The sequence below is a fragment of the Rhinatrema bivittatum genome, chromosome 1 (genome assembly GCF_901001135.1).
Source record: "Rhinatrema bivittatum chromosome 1, aRhiBiv1.1, whole genome shotgun sequence".
Lineage (NCBI taxonomy): Eukaryota > Metazoa > Chordata > Amphibia > Gymnophiona > Rhinatrematidae > Rhinatrema > Rhinatrema bivittatum.
Window position 1 is genome coordinate 413048515 of NC_042615.1, and position 15631 is coordinate 413064145.

General features: G+C 49.8%; 1 protein-coding gene across 2 annotated transcripts in view; it reads right to left on the minus strand.

Annotated features, from left to right (window-relative positions):
* GNE (glucosamine (UDP-N-acetyl)-2-epimerase/N-acetylmannosamine kinase) overlaps positions 1-15631 on the minus strand; it is a 320201-nt gene that overhangs the window by 212003 nt on the left and 92567 nt on the right. Inside the window, exon 2 of one of the 2 annotated variants that reach the window (XM_029602641.1) lies at positions 13881-13968. The exons of the other annotated variant lie outside the window; for it this stretch is intronic. The gene's annotated coding sequence lies outside the window, so the exon portion shown is untranslated. The remainder of the gene's footprint in view (positions 1-13880; positions 13969-15631) is intronic. 2 annotated transcript variants of the gene reach the window in all.

Consider the following 15631-nt stretch of genomic DNA (forward strand, 5'->3'; position numbering starts at 1 on the left):
CTCAGAAAGGGATCGCGGCAGGACAGTGCTTGTAGCTCTGAGACGCGGCGCGCGGAACACACCGCCAATAAGAACACCAGCTTCAAGGTTAGAGAACGGAGAGACAGGCCCCGAAGGGGTCTGAAGGTGGATCCCGTGAGGAAATCCAAAACAAGGCTGAGGTTCCACAAAGGCACTAGCCACTTCAGTGGCGGACGAATGTGCTTGACTCCTTTCAGGAAGCGAGACACATCTGGATGCGTGGCAATGGTCTTGCCATCCCTCCTGGGACCATAGCAAGACAGTGCAGCCACCTGAACTTTGATGGAGCTGAGGGAGAGACCCTTCTGAAGCCCATCTTGCAGGAAATCCAGAACAATAGGGATTGTGGTCGCATGTGGATTGGTGCCATGAGTGTCGCACCATGCTTCAAATATTCTCCAGATCCTTACATAGGTGAGGGAAGTGGAAAACTTGCATGCTCGGAGGAGTGTATCTATCACGGGCTCCGAGTAACCTCTTTTCTTCAGTCTAGCCCTCTCAATGGCCAGACCGTAAGAGAGAATTGAGCTGGATCCTCGTGGAGGATGGGACCTTGACGTAGGTGGTCCCGGAGAGGAGGCAGGAGAAGGGGCTCCCCTGCCAGTAGTCTTCTCATGTCTGCGTACCAGGGTCTTCTTGGCCAGTCTGGTGCCACTAGAAGAACTAGGCCCCGGTGTTTCTGAATCTTGTGGATGATGGCGCCCAGCAGAGGCCACAGAGGAAAGGCGTACAGCAGAGTCCCTGGAGGCCATGGCTGAACCAGGGCATCGATTCCGTGTGAGAACGGGTCGCGCTTGCGGCTGAAGTATCTGGGTACTTGAGCATTGGACTTGTCCGCCAGTAAATCCATGTCCGGAATCCCCCAGTGATCCACAATCATCTGGAAGGCTGTGGGTGACAGCTGCCACTCTCCCAGATTTAGGCTCTCTCTGCTGAGGAAGTCTGCCGTGGTGTTGTCCTTCCCGGCAATGTGTACGGCGGAGATGTCCTGAAGATTCGCCTCTGCCCAAGCCATCAGTGGGGCGATCTCCAGAGATACCTGTCGGCTTCTGGTTCCGCCCTGACGGTTGATGTATGCCACCGTGGTAGCGTTGTCGGACATCACTCTGACTGCTCTGTTCTTCAGTCTGTGAGCAAATCGAAGACATGCCAAACGGACTGCCCGAGCCTCTAGACGGTTGATGTTCCACGCGGACTCTTCTCTGTTCCACCGCCCTTGTGCGGTGAGTCCTTCGCAGTGTGCTCCCCAGCCGCTCAGGCTGGCATCTGTGGTGAGCAGAGTCCACGTGGGGGAAGACATCTTCGACCCCCTGCTCATGTGGTTGGACTGCAACCACCACCGTAACTGGGTCCGTACTCTGGCCGGCAGAGGTAGGTGCGTGGAATAGTTCCGTAGACAGGGGCTCCAGTGAGAGAGCAGGGAGTGCTATAGAGGTCTCATATGGGCCCTTGCCCAAGGTACCACTTCCAGGGTGGATGCCATGAGACCGAGAACCTGCAGATAATCCCAAGCTATGGGCCGACTGGCTCCCATCAAGTACTGGATATGCGTCTGAAGTTTCAACCTTCTCTTGGCAGTGAGACTGACTGTGTCTGCCTGGGTGTCAAACTGTACTCCCAGGTATTCCAGTGACTGGGAAGGCTGTAGGCAACTCTTGCTGAGGTTGATTACCCAGCCCAAGCTTTCCAGAAGGGCGATCACTCTGTCGGTTGTCCGATGGCTCTCCTCTCGAGATTTCGCCCTGATCAGCCAGTCGTCTAGGTAGGGATGGACCAGGATTCCTTCCCGTCTGAGTGCCGCTGCTACCACTACGACCACCTTGGTGAAGGTCCGCGGTGACGTGGCCAACCCGAAGGGCAGAGCCCGGAATTGGAAGTGGCGTCCTAGAACCTTGAAGCGTAGGTAGCGCTGATGATCCGGATGGATCGGGATATGCAGGTAGGCTTCCGACAAATCTAATGCCGTGAGGAATTCTCCTGGCTGTACTGCGGTCTTGACGGAGTGCAGAGTTTCCATGTGAAACCTCGGGACCCTTAAGTATCGATTGACTGACTTGAGGTCCAGTACAGGCCGAAAGGTGCCCCCTTTCTTGGGTACCATGAAATAAATGGAATAGTGTCCAGAATTCACTTCCCAGGCAGGTACTGGGATGATGGCTTTCAAGGACAGGAGCCTCGCCAGGGTAGCTTCCAATGCTGCCTTCTTGTGTGTGGGACAGGAAGATTCCACAAACTTGTCCGGAGGGAGGTGATGAAAGTCCAGATAATACCCCTCTCGGATGATGGTGAGGACCCACTGGTCCGACGTAATCTCGACCCATCTGGGGTAGAAGAGGGTTAACCTGCCCCCTATGGCTCCGTCCCCCAGATGGATCGGCGGATTCTCATTGTGAGGTGCGGCCAGGACCTGAGCCCGGGCCTGCTCCCCTCTTGCGCTGCTTGGTCCGAAAGGACTGATTCCTGGCCTGAGGACGCGGCGCCTGGTAGCGACTCCTATAAGGAATGAAGCGCTGTGAACTCCTGCCCCTGGAGGGCCTTTGGAAAGGTGTGCTGGCTCCTTCTGAACCGATCTTCCGGCAGTCTAGGCACTGGAGAGGCGCCCCATGTACTGGCCATTTTATCAAGGTCGCTGCCAAATAGGAAAGAGCCCTTAAAGGGCAATCTGGTGAGGCGTGTCTTTGAAGGTGCATCAGCTGACCATTTCTGGATCCAGGGCTGCCTCCTGGCGGCTACGGAGGATGAGATCCCCTTGGCTGTTGTCCAGACTAGGTCTGATGCAGCATCCGTGAGGAACGAGAGAGCTGACTCCATGTCAGCTGCTGGAGCGTTGGTTCCTGACCTGTGACAAACAGGCACGCGTCACCACTGTGCAGCAGGTTGCGATCCGCAAAGATAGAGCTGCCACCTCAAAGGTCTGTTTCAGAATGGCGTCCAGTCGACGGTCATGAGGCTCCCTGAGGGCCGTCCCCCCTTCAACTGGAATGGTAGTGCGCTTGACCACAGCGCTAATCAAGGCGTCCACCTGAGGGCACGCCAGCAGGTCCTGGATAGCCGGTGCCAATGGGTACATGCCCATCAGGGCCCGGCCCCCTTTGAAGGAAGCCGCTGATGCCACCCATTCTAAATCTATCAGTTGTTGTGCTGCTTGCAAGAATGGAAAATGGCGGGCTGTAGGACGAAGACCTTCCAGCAGGGGGTTCTGTGCAGAGGGTACCGTAGCGCTGGGACCTGTAATATCCAACTCCGCCAGACACTGAGACACCAGGTCGGAGAGATCCTCCTTGGGGAAGAACCGCCTCATCGTTCTATATGGCTCAATCCCTGGGGGAAGCTCCCCCTCGTCCGGGAGTTCGGACTCGTCTGATGAAACCTCCTGGTCCGACTGATCTGGACTGTCCAGCGGCGGAAGGTCCCGCTCACGATAAGGGCGTGAGGGTCCAGGAACAGGACCTGCAGGAGCCACCACCGCAGCAGCCGCCGCAGTCGCAGCCACCGCAGGAACCGCAGAAACAGTAGGAACAGCAGGAACAACAGGAACGACAGGGCCTGGACGGGAAGCCGTTTGCATCTGTACAAAGGCATGAATCCCCTTAGAGATCCACCCAGGAAATTGAAGCAGCCTCTAATCTCCGGGGTACAAGGTCCCCCGGGATTCCCGATTGGTCGAGACTGCCCGCTAAATCCGGGGTAGCCCCTGGGGAACTGTCAGCAAATCGTGGCTGAGACTGGTCCTGGCCCGAGGGTCCCACGGCCTCCTCACATTGGGCACATAGGGAGTCTGGCTCTTCACTGTGCATGGCGAGAAGCTGGCATGCGGAGCAGAGGCAGAGGGCTTTAATGCCGGAGGCAGGTGGCGCCCCCGCTGAAGACGCTGAGGCGTTCTGTTCCATTGAAAAGTATGCGCTGAATGAAAGCAGCCACCATATACGCTTAAGAGAACAGGCGCCCAATAACAATATGCGGCAGCAATAGGCGCTTAGCCCAACAGGCGCTTAATGATATACGGCAGCAATATGCGCTCAATACAACAGGCGCTTAATATGCGGCAGCAATATGCGCTTAATACAACAGGCGCTTAATAATATGCGGCAGCAATATGCGCTCAATACAACAGGCGCTCAATAATAATAAGCGGCAGCTATATACGCTGAATACAACAGGCGCTTAAGAATAATATGCGGCAGCAATATAGACAAGCGCTCAGCCCTATGCGGCTAACAATATACGCTCAATGGCTTTCAATAGGCACTCAGCAATAAGCGGTGAGCAATACACGCTCAATGGCATTCAATAGGCTCTCAGCAATATGCGGCTAGCAATACACGCTCAATGGCTTTCAATAGGCTCTCAGCAATAAGCGGTTAGCACTACACGCTCAATGGCATTCAATAGGCTCTCAGCAATATGCAGCTAGCAATACACGCTCAATGGCATTCAATATGCTCTCAGCAATAGGCGGTTAGCAATACACGCTCAGTGGTATGCAATATGCTCTCAGTAATAAGGCAATATACGCACAATGAGGAATATAATATGCGCTTAGTTATAGAGCTGCGCCTATTACAGGCGCTCAATACCTGAACAAGGCCCACAAAAAATGGCGCCCTCCACGGCGTGCCACGCCGCCAATCCTCTGTTCCTCGGAGACCAGAAATAAGAGATGTACGCCTTACCTGATCCTCGGCGTTTCCCGGCTGGAACCCGGGCAGTCTCCGGCTGCGGGGGGAGAGGGCAAGTACCTTCACCGCCGCGTTTGAGGATATTCACCCGCTGCCTCGACCACGCTGGGACAGAGGTGCCTCGTATGCCTCACCCGAACCTCGCCCGGGGGCTACGTCCCTGCCGCGATTCGGCCACCGGACCGAGGACTTAAACCTCCGGGGGATCACGGAAATCACCCCGGGAAACTCTACTGGGGGAGGGACCTTAAGGTATCACCGCAGGAGTGCGGGGCTCGATGTTGTAGAAGTTGTAGTTGAAAGAAAGTAGAATGTAGAAAATAGAAAGTAGATTTGGAAAACACGCTCAGGGAGCGTGCAGGCTCTCCAAACTGCTTTGGAGACGGAAATTACTGAGTTGCTACGCTTCCTGTGGGGGTATATATACCCGTGCTGACGTCAGATCAGTCTCCAACTGCTAGCACGAGCATACTATACCCATTCGTTCTAAGTCCATCTGGCTACACGCCAGGAAAATCATATTAGTTTCATTCTTTTGGCTCGCAGTGATTTCTTAGCGGCCGTTTGAAATAGGAGATAGTAAAAACCAGTCCTTTCCTGTGAGTCATAAGTGACTTCACAGCCCGTCATAGATTGGGTCAAACAGGTTGGCAAGGAGACCAGAATGCAACCTATCAGAGCTACGCAATGTAAGCATTTTTCTAATGCGGCCAATCGCCGCTCTCACTCAGTGCTCTGTGATGCTATTCCTGATGACGCAGCACTATTCATACGTTAAGCATGCGGCGTGCCACACACTTTCTTGGTGGAGATGGTATGGGGAGGTGGTTGCACTCAGAGCTAGTCTGAGTGTCTGAAATCTGTATTCAATTGCTAGATACAATGATATGTTTTTCAATGGAAAATTTATCAAAGTATCTAGGAATTTAATATATCTCCCACCCACAACACCCAAATCCTGTTTGCAACCTACCCCAAGGGGTAAAATATTAGAAAAATGCCACTGCTAGCAGCTTCTCTCAGTGGCACAGAAAGACCGTCTCAGATCAATAAAAAAGTGCGGTCAAAAAAAGCATGGCTACGCTAGCTGGCTGGCGGCAGCACTGCAGCCAAATCGAACAAATATGTTTTTCAATAGCGTAGCCATGCTTTTTTTGACCGCACTTTTTTTTTTATTGATCTGAGACGGTCTCTCTGTGCCACTGAGAGAAGCTGCTAGCAGTGGCATTTTTCTGATATTTTACCCCTTGGGGTAGGTTGCAAGCAGGATTTGGGTGTTGTGGGTGGGAGATATATTAAATTGTTAGATATTTTGATAGAATTTTCCATTGAAAAATATATTTCTTCATTTTTGCTGCTGTGCCAAGCAAGCCATCCTTTTTATTTAACTGCAGTTTTTTTTTTATTGAACTCAGGCTGTCTCTTTGTGCTCTTTTAAGCCAAGACACGCAGTGCACTCACTGGGCATCAGTGGGCAATGGGCAGTTTTGCAGACTCACATATATATTACTGGGACAGCAGTGCTCTCTGAAGCCAAATACCCAGTGGGCCTCTTTTTTTAGTTACAAGCTTGGTGTGTGCATAACAGCGTTCCCAGTTTTAGTGTACATCCAGGCCCAGCCTTGTGGGCCTGGGGGCACTTTTGCAGACTCACGTATATTGGGTCAGGGGTGCTCTCTGAAGCCAAATCCCCAGTGGGCCTCGTTTGTACTTACAAGCTTGGGGTATGCACACATACAGCGTTTCCAGTTTTAGTGTACATCCAGGCCCAGCCTTGAGGGCCTGGGGGCACTTTTGCAGACTCACGTATATTGGGACAGGGGTGCTCTCTGAAGCCAAATCCCCAGTGGGCCTCGTTTGTACTTACAAGCTTGGGGTATGCACACATACAGCGTTCCCAGTTTTAGTGTACATCCAGGCCCAGCTTCGAGGGCCTAGGGGCACTTTTGCAGACTCACATATATTGGGACAGGGGTGCTCTCTGAAGCCAAATCCCCAGTGGGCCTCTTTTGGAAATAATTCTTTTAATTGAATCCCCTAGTATGCAGGGACATTAAATCCATAATGTCAGGGAAAGCTAGACGTGGTCGAGTGATTGGACTGGATTAGGAGGCACTTCAAAAGGCAGTGCCAGTCCCCCATTAAGGTTAAAAAGGGAGCTGTTCCAATCTAAAATCTCTGGAGAGGCAGGCAGTTCCATCCGGAAAAAAACAAAATTTAAAGAGGATGTATCGCCACCACCTGTTTCTGACTCTGTAGTTTTGGAGATGAGGAAAGGGGAGGCTGAGTCATGCCAGACAAAATGGCGACTCCCAAAAGCAGCAGTGCAACAGCAGACTCGACTTAGCGTTGACAATGTAGGGCAGGCACTGTTTGCTTCTGATTCCGATGAAGAATCATCTTGTGTGGGATCCTAATCATCAGAAGCAGTAATAGCTGAAGAAAGTTTAGGAGGATTAGTTAGTCCTGTCTTAGCCTCCACTTCAGTGCAGCAGGGGAGAGATGAAACTGAGGATGATGAGGATGAGCAGTCAGCGCAGGGCAGGCACAGAGTGTGACTTATGTCCCTGGCATTCCTTCTCAGGGTGCACCTACTACTTCAGCTCCAGTGCCAGCATCCACCCCAAAGGCTACAGAGAAGGGATCACAAAAGAAATCTGCGATCTGGAGCCACTTTAAAGTGACAGAGGACCTGAGTTTTGCTCAGTGTAATTACTGTGCCAGGGCTATTAGCAGAGGCAAGCAAATGGGACATCTATCTAATTTTGGCATGATGCATTATTAGAAGAGGCAACACCCAACAACATTACTGCCATCTGGGGATGGTGGCAGTACCAGTCAGGGGACCCCTTTTTCCAGGCAGCGTAAAGTGGTTGAAAAGGAGCAGAGTCACCCCACGCCCTCAGCCCCTTCTAGCAGTCAGGTAGCAGGCCAGCAGCCCCTTGCCATGTGACAGAAGCGACAACCCACCATGGAGGAAATGGGGTGGAGTGCGGTAACGCTATCCCGGGGTAGGAGGCAGGCAGCCTCAAAAGTTGTAACCAGGAGCATTGGGGAAATGATTGCCCTTGATGACCAACCCTTGCAGATAGTGGAGAATGTGAGTTTCAAGCATTTGCTGAAGGTCATAGTTCCAAATTACAAAGTCCCCTTCAGAACCACATTTAGCAGAAAGGTCATCCCCAGCCTGTACAACCAGTGTCGCAGTCGCATCCAAGGGCTGCTAGCTAAGGCACAGGGGAGTGTGCATTTCACCTGCGATATCTGAACCGCTATGAATGCTGCATACTCCCTGACAGCACACTGGTGGGACCTGGCTGAGGCAGGGGCAGGAAGCAGCTCTATTAGTGAACAAGTATCAGGGTGGAGGTGGGCTTTACTGCACCCCCACCCAATGGACGAGGCCCATACCTCAGCCAATATTCTAGCATGCATCAGACAGATGATGGAAGGCTGGCAACTACTCCAGCGAGACAGGAATCCTCAGGCAAGGTTCTTTGTCACAGACAATGGTGCAAACTTGGTTAAGGCAATAAGTGACGGGCGCTTTCAGAACATCCGATGTTTTGCACACACTCTGCACCTGGTGGTGAAGTCAGCTCTGGGGTTGGATTCCAATCACCAAGAGAATGAATACCTGCATACGTTAATATACAAGTGCAGGAACATAGCAGCACACTTCCACAGAAGTGGTAAGGCGGGGCAGGTTCTCAGACAAAAGCAGACTGATCTGGACATGCCTCACAAGTGTCTCATTCAAGACACTGCCACCCGGTGGAATTCCACCTTTATGATGCTGCAGAGGTTAGTGGAGCTGCAGACACCCTTCATGAACTTTCTGGTTCAATGGACATAGGCGTGCAGAATCCCCTAGGGCATCATGATTGGTTAGTCATGAGTCAGCTGGTAAAAATTCTGCAGCCCTTCAAGGATGTTTTTATTTATTCATTTTTATATACCGTCATTCGGTTTAGCCATAACAGTTTACAAAATCAAACAAAAATAGATAAGTTATACATAGTTGCAAAAAAAAACAACAATGGGGGGGAAATGGAAGGAAGGGGAAGACGGTGGGGTGAAAAAGGGAGGAGAAGTGAAAAAGGTGTAAAAAAGGAAAGTAACAGTAATAGTCTTAATTCATCTTAAAGGAGGGCTTCAATCATTATTTCTTATCATGGAGGAGCTGAGTTCCAGAAGTGCCACCTTGGCTGACATCATCCCTATTTTTAATTTTCTGGAGGAAAATTTGGAGAACTTTAAACAGGAAGAGGGAATGACAGCTGAGGTGCTGCATTGTCTGGACATTTTGCAGGAGCAGGTGCAAGAGAGATTAGGGCCTTTAACAGAAGAGCACACATACATGCTCGCCACAGTCTGTGATCCCCATGTGAAAGAGAAACTCGCCCTACAGTCCAATTGTCTCTCATTTGTGAAGGAACTGCTGTTAGCAAAAGTCCATGATCAGGAACGCCATAGGCAGAGACAGATTAGGCATGAAACAGAGGAGGAAACAGCGGCAGGCACTTCAGAGAGTTGTGCTAGCCCAAGCATGAGCAGCACTCTGTCAGTGACAGCTAGTACCTCCTCCTCCATTTCAGAACACCATTGGCATGTTACCCATAAAGCTTCATCTTTTGTGCTACGGGTTGGAGAGAAAGCAGCTGGCATGAGTGACAGCACACCCAAGCAAAGGAGACACCAGCACAACTGTCAGTGACATGGTATCTCTCAGAGCCTACAGAGGTCATGCAGATAGATCCGCTGGCATATTGGGCACACAAGTCCACTGTCTTACCACACCTAGCCAAAGTGGCTCAGCGATATCTGTCATGTCCACCAACCAGTGTACCCAGTGAATGTGGATTTTCAATGACAGGGGATATCATGAGCCCTCACCGCTCAAGGCTGGCACCAGAGTTGATGGAAATGCTAGTGTTTTTGAAAATAAACATGCCTTTGCTTGGGTTTCCAAATTTTCCCTGTGAATGTCAAGATGAATAAAAGCAATTGAAAGCCTTGCAGCAGCTCCAACTGCTTCCTATGCTCTAGAAAATATCAGCACATGTACCTGACCTGAAACGCTGTGCCTGTCCGTCCACTGTCCAGGCCGTACATCCTACAAGGGCCTGACCTGAAACGCTGTGCCTGTCTGGGTTTAGTTCTAGTATTTCTAATTTCAGTTTCATGTATTTGTGAATCACTTCTTTCCAGAATATTCTTTTCCTGTTTTGCAACATTTGGAATGTAAGAACATAAAAAGCTGACTTAAGATGTTTGGAGGTTGCATAGTTCATATGCTCAATAGTTTTCCTGAAATTCATAATATGGGCCATGTTCCCGAAATTTTTCTTAGGTGCCAACAGTAATTTTCTAGTACTATAGAAAACTGGTGGTAGTTGCACTCTAGTTCATCCACTGTCTTCCCATAGTTTACAGAGGCACTGTGTAAACCACAAAGTCAACATAGGTTGATATTGTAGATTTGGATTTGAGTAGCAGTTTTCTTATTTCTGAGAGCTCTTCATGTTCCTTTGTCATCAGCTGAAGTGCATAAGTACAGTTAATAGCTTCTGGGTATTCACAAATAATCTCCAGATCAGTTCTTGCTTCACAAATGGCAGTCTCTATTGCTCTAAAAGCATCCTCTGTTGAACTATCTTTCAGAAATGAAAAAGATGCCATTTTCTTCTGGCAGCGAACCAGTTCAAGAAGAAGTAACAGATCAAACCACAACATATCTGCACAAGGGAAATCCTCTAATGCTGTGCCTGTCCGTCCAGGCCTTATGACCTTACAAGGGCATGACTTCTATCCTCGAATGCTGTGCCTGCTGCCTGTCCGTCCAGGCTTTATGCCCCTACGATGGCTTGACCTCTATCCTCGAATGCTGTGCCTGCTGCCTGTCCGTCCAGGCTTTATGCCCCTACGAGGGCTTGACATCTATCCTCGAATGCTATGCCTGCTGCCTGCCGTCCAGGCTTTATGCCCCTAAAAGGGCTTGACCTCTATCCTCGAATGCTGTGCCTGCTGCCTGCCTTCCAGGCTTTATGCCCCTACGATGGCTTGACCTCTATCCTCGAATGCTATGCCTGCTGCCTGCCGTCCAGGCTTTATGCCCCTAAAAGGGCTTGACCTCTATCCTCGAATGCTGTGCCTGCTGCCTGCCGTCCAGGCTTTATGCCCCTACGAGGGCTTGACCTCTATCCTCGAATACTGTGCCTGTCCGTCCAGGCTTTATGTCCCTAAAAGGGCTTGCCCTCGAATGCTGTGCCTGTCCATCCAGGCCTTATGTCCCTAAAAGGGCTTGACCTCGAATGCTGTGTCTGTCCATCCAGGCCTATGTTCCTAAAAGGGCTTGACCTTGAATGCTGTGCCTATCCACACACATTTTGAATGTAAGAATTTAAGATGTTTTGAGCTTGCATAGTTCATATGCTCATTTGTTTTACTGACCTTCATAATATCAGCCATGTTCCTGAAATCTTTCTTAGGTGCCAACAGTAATGTTTCTAGTACTATAGAAAACTGGTGGTAGTTGCACTCTAATTCATTCTCTGTCTTCCCATAGTTTACAGAGGCACTGTGTAAACTACAAAGTCGACATAGGTTGATAATATAGATTTGGGCGGGAGATGACGTCAGTGCTTCTTTTGGTCCTAATGGCTGAACCCTCATTGCAAAGGGAAACTTTAGTCTCTGGCAATTCAAAATACTAATCCTTCACAACATGGATCCTTAATTAATACAAACATGCTTTGAAGGCTCGTGCTCCATGAAGAGGCATAAGAGTGGGGTGCAGTGAGCGATTGTATCGCTACCGACTGTTCTTTGAGTTGAGCTACCGTTTCCTGCAATTTTGAGCCGAATAAATTGTCACCACGGCAGGGGAGGTTGGCCAATTTATCGTGGACATCTCACATATGGAGCTGGCTCTGAGCCATGCCATTCTGCGCGCCACAATTGCACTGGCTGATACCCTAGAGGCCGTTTCGAAGCCTTCATAGATGGTATGGAGTAAATGCCTGACTGATAGCCTCTTCCATGTCCTGTAATGGGTTGGAGTCGTCTTTGAGGCGTTGCACGCATTCGAACAGGTATTGAACCAAATAGAATTGGTGATAGTTAATCCGTGCACAGAGCATGGAAGCTTGGTAGGCTCGTTAGGCAAACTCATCTAAGGTGCGAAGATCCTTCCCTGGGGGTGACGCAGAGTGCAGTTTGGTCTTCTTTGCTTTCCTCATTGCGGACTCCACAACTAGAGACACATGTGGTAGTTGAGGATTTGTGTAGTACGGGGATTTTTGCATCTTATTTCAAATCAATCTTCCGGGACATCAGCGGTAAGGTGAAAGGGGTATCCCAAGATTTCTCAAGGACTGAGTCCAAGACTGTATGCGGTGGCAAGGCTGTAGGTTCAGCTGGAAGGTCAAAGATTTTTAAGAGATCCAGTGTGTCCGATCTTGGGTCCAGGACCTTTTGAATAGAGAGGTTGAGGACCTTTCCTATCTTCTCCAAAAATTTTGGATATGTCAGATCCTCCGGCGGAGAGTAGGGCTCTGCCAGGCCTTCCGCCAGATCTGATGGATACCCCGTGGATGAGTCAGGGGAAGTATCCTGAAACTCTGGAAGGACATTGAGAGGTGGGTCCTGCTGTGGGGGTGCCACCGAAGTTGGATCTGGTGGCAGTGCGGGAAGTGAAGGCGATCTTAGCTGTGTAGGTGGAGTGTACTGAGGGTTGTGGGGAACCCGCTCCGCTAGAAGGATTAGAGGTCAGCATGTGGAAAGACGCTTGCATGACCTCGAAGAATCCAGACAGCGCCAGGGAAAGATTCACAAACGAATCCTTTGTTTGCGGCGGCATGGCCGGTTTCTGGGCTGTGGCCGGGGATCTCACAGGTACCGCTGCTAAGAGGATATCCGCACCTCGCCTGTTACTCTGAGAACGAGTCTCATCCGGCAATCGACATTTTTTGGACAGTGGCTCTTGCAAGGAACTGTTGTCTGATCGTCGATGTGAAGCCAAAGATAAATCTGAGTAGACTGAGGAGGAAGAGGATGATGGAGACTGTGATGACAGTGTCTGGGCCCCTTCCCCTTCAGAGGCTGAGAAAGCCGTCGAAAACAGCTGACCCCTCGTCTCCGCTGTGTCTCTACGTTTGTGGGGCAAGATTGTGTCTTGTCCATAGTTCGTTGTCCCTGTAACTGCGTTGTCTGCTTGTGTGGCACTAGTGGTGTTAAGGTGGGCTCCAGTGATGGTGCCCCCTCTCCCTGTACGATGAGGAGGTATGGGAGGAATGACCTATAGATGGCTGGTCAGCTCCCTTGCTTAGTTGCTTCGAATGCGCCATCAACATGTGTTTCCAGTATGTTGTCGATCCGTACTCCGTGCGCGCCATCGACGCATGTGCCCTATGTTGTTTCATAGGTTCGATCGCTTTCTTTTTCTTTGGCGCCACGTCGTGTGCCGTCCTCGTATGCGTCGGGTCCGGCGCCAAGCTGCTCTTTTGCGCCGCATCGCCTCGATCGAGCCTTGCGCCCTTTTTCCCAGCGTCACGTGTTTCCACAACACTCGGCGCTTCTGGACATGGAACAGTTCGAGACCGCGACGCTGTCGACGCCATGTTGCGATTGGCTCGGGTCGCGTCCTGGACTGCGCTTCTGAGGTTTGATATGCATGAAGGAGACTTGCCTAAGTGGTTAGGGGGACGCTCTTCAAGAAGTGTTTCCACTGCCAGAGCAAGGTATTTCCTCACTGGCAAAACGTGTAATTTATTATCTGATTAACTGCAAGGTATTGCAGGGATTCTCCTGTATTTTAAGCCTATACTTTTACTTGTTGGACATAATATTGGAAAAGTTACTTACCTGATAATTTAGTTTTCCTTAGTGTAGACAGATGGCTCAGGACCAGTGGGTTATGTGCTCTTCTGCTAGCAGATGGGAGACTGAGTCAGATTTCAAAGCTGACATCACCCTAGATATACCCCTGCAGTGACCTCAGCTCCTCAGTATCCTCCTCAAAAAGCCATTGTGGATATATATCTTTGCATAAACAACTTGATTAAACTTCTTAACTTGATTCAATTGATTTAAAAAAAAACTGTAGCCAGCAAACTCAAAGTTAACACCGACACCAGACTAACCGTGGGTGTCTTGAACTAGGGGTATGCAACGGCTTACCCATATTTGTTTAGACTCTAGGTTCGCTTTCCGAGGTCCTCCTTTTCTGGGGCAGCCGTGGACAGGATGCTGAGTCCATCTGTCTACACTAAGGAAAACGAAATTATCAGGTAAGTAATTTCTCCATTTCCTAGCATTTATTTATTTATTTAGAATTTTTTATATACCGACATCCGTTTGCACATCGTATCGGTTTACAGATAACTTACCAACTTTTAGGCATTACCTTTACTTGGAATGATAACTATGAGAAAGGAACCATAAAAACTAATAAGTAAACAGAGTAACAATTTACAAGGATCAGTGACATATGGTCGATATACTGATTAGAAAGCTGGGTAGGTAAAAAGGATATTTACAAGGTATTCGACAAATATTGGGTAGATGGAAAGGCAAAAAGGACATTTACAAGATGTTCGACAAACATTGGGTAGCAAAAACGTTATAAGCAGAGAGTAAGAAAAAAGGGAGAGTAGAGGAGAATAAGCAAATTAAAGAAAAGTGTTAGCACATGGGGAGGTAGCGGCAGATTGTACAAGGCTGATCAAGGAAGAGTACTATACATGATTCAAGGATACATCAGGAGGGCGGTTCACATTGGACGGGTAGGCCTGTAGGAACAACCACATTTTTAGTTTGGTTTTTTTTAATTTGGGTGTGGAGGTTTCGGTGCGCAAGTCTGGGGGCATGGAATTTCACAGGGTGGGACCGGCCAGAGAAAAGACTGTTCATTGTGGAGATGAGTTTAGTCGATTTGATAGAAGGGGTATGGAGTGTTCCTTGGAGTGCAGAACGGGTTGGTCTGGTGGAGGTGCGAAGAAGTAGGGGAGGGTTGATCTAGTCGGAGTTTTCATTAATGATACTTTTATGGATGAGGCAGAGAGCTTTGAAAAGCATGTAGCCAAATGGACTCAGGACCAGTGGAAAATACAAAAGCTACTCCCGGACGGGGTGGGAGGCTGCCCGTGGCCCACTTAGTACTGCCCTTGCGAAGGCTGTGTCTTCTTGGGCCTGAACATCCAGGCAGTAGAACCTGGAGAAGGTGTCTAGGGAGGACCACGTTGCTGCTAGACAGATCTCGGCAGGCGATAGCAGCTTGGTTTCTGCCCAAGATATTGCATGGGCCCTAGTAGAATGAGCCTTAACCTGCAGTGGTAAAGGCTTTCCTGCCTCTATGTAGGCTGCCTTGATTACTTCCTTGATCCAGCGGGCTATGGTTGCCCACGAGGCCGCTTCTCCTTGCTTCTTCCTGCTGTAAAGAACGAACAAGCGATCTGTTTTGCGCACCGGTTCCGATCTTTCCAGGTATCGCACCAGGAGTTTGCCAACATTTAGATGGCGAAGGAGGCGTGCTTCTTCAGAGTCTTTATGTTCATCCAGCGATGGTAGGGAGATGGCTTGGTTCAAATGGAACTCGGAAATCACTTTTGGAAGGAAGGAGGGGACAGTGTGCAGTTGTATGGTTTTGGGAGTGAACCTCAGGAACGGCTCCCGACAGGATAGTGCCTGAAGTTCGGAGATGCGAGGGGCTGAACATATTGCCACCAGGAATACCGTCTTCATTGTTAGGAGGCATAGTGATAGATTACGCATTGGTCTGAAGGAAATCTAATACCAGATTGAGGTTCCATAGGGGCACCGGCCACTTTAGGGGTGGCCGAAGTTGCTTAACCCCTTTTAGGAAGCAGGTAAAATCCGGATGAACTGATAGATGGATACTGTTCACTTCGGCTCTGAAGCAGTAGAGGGCG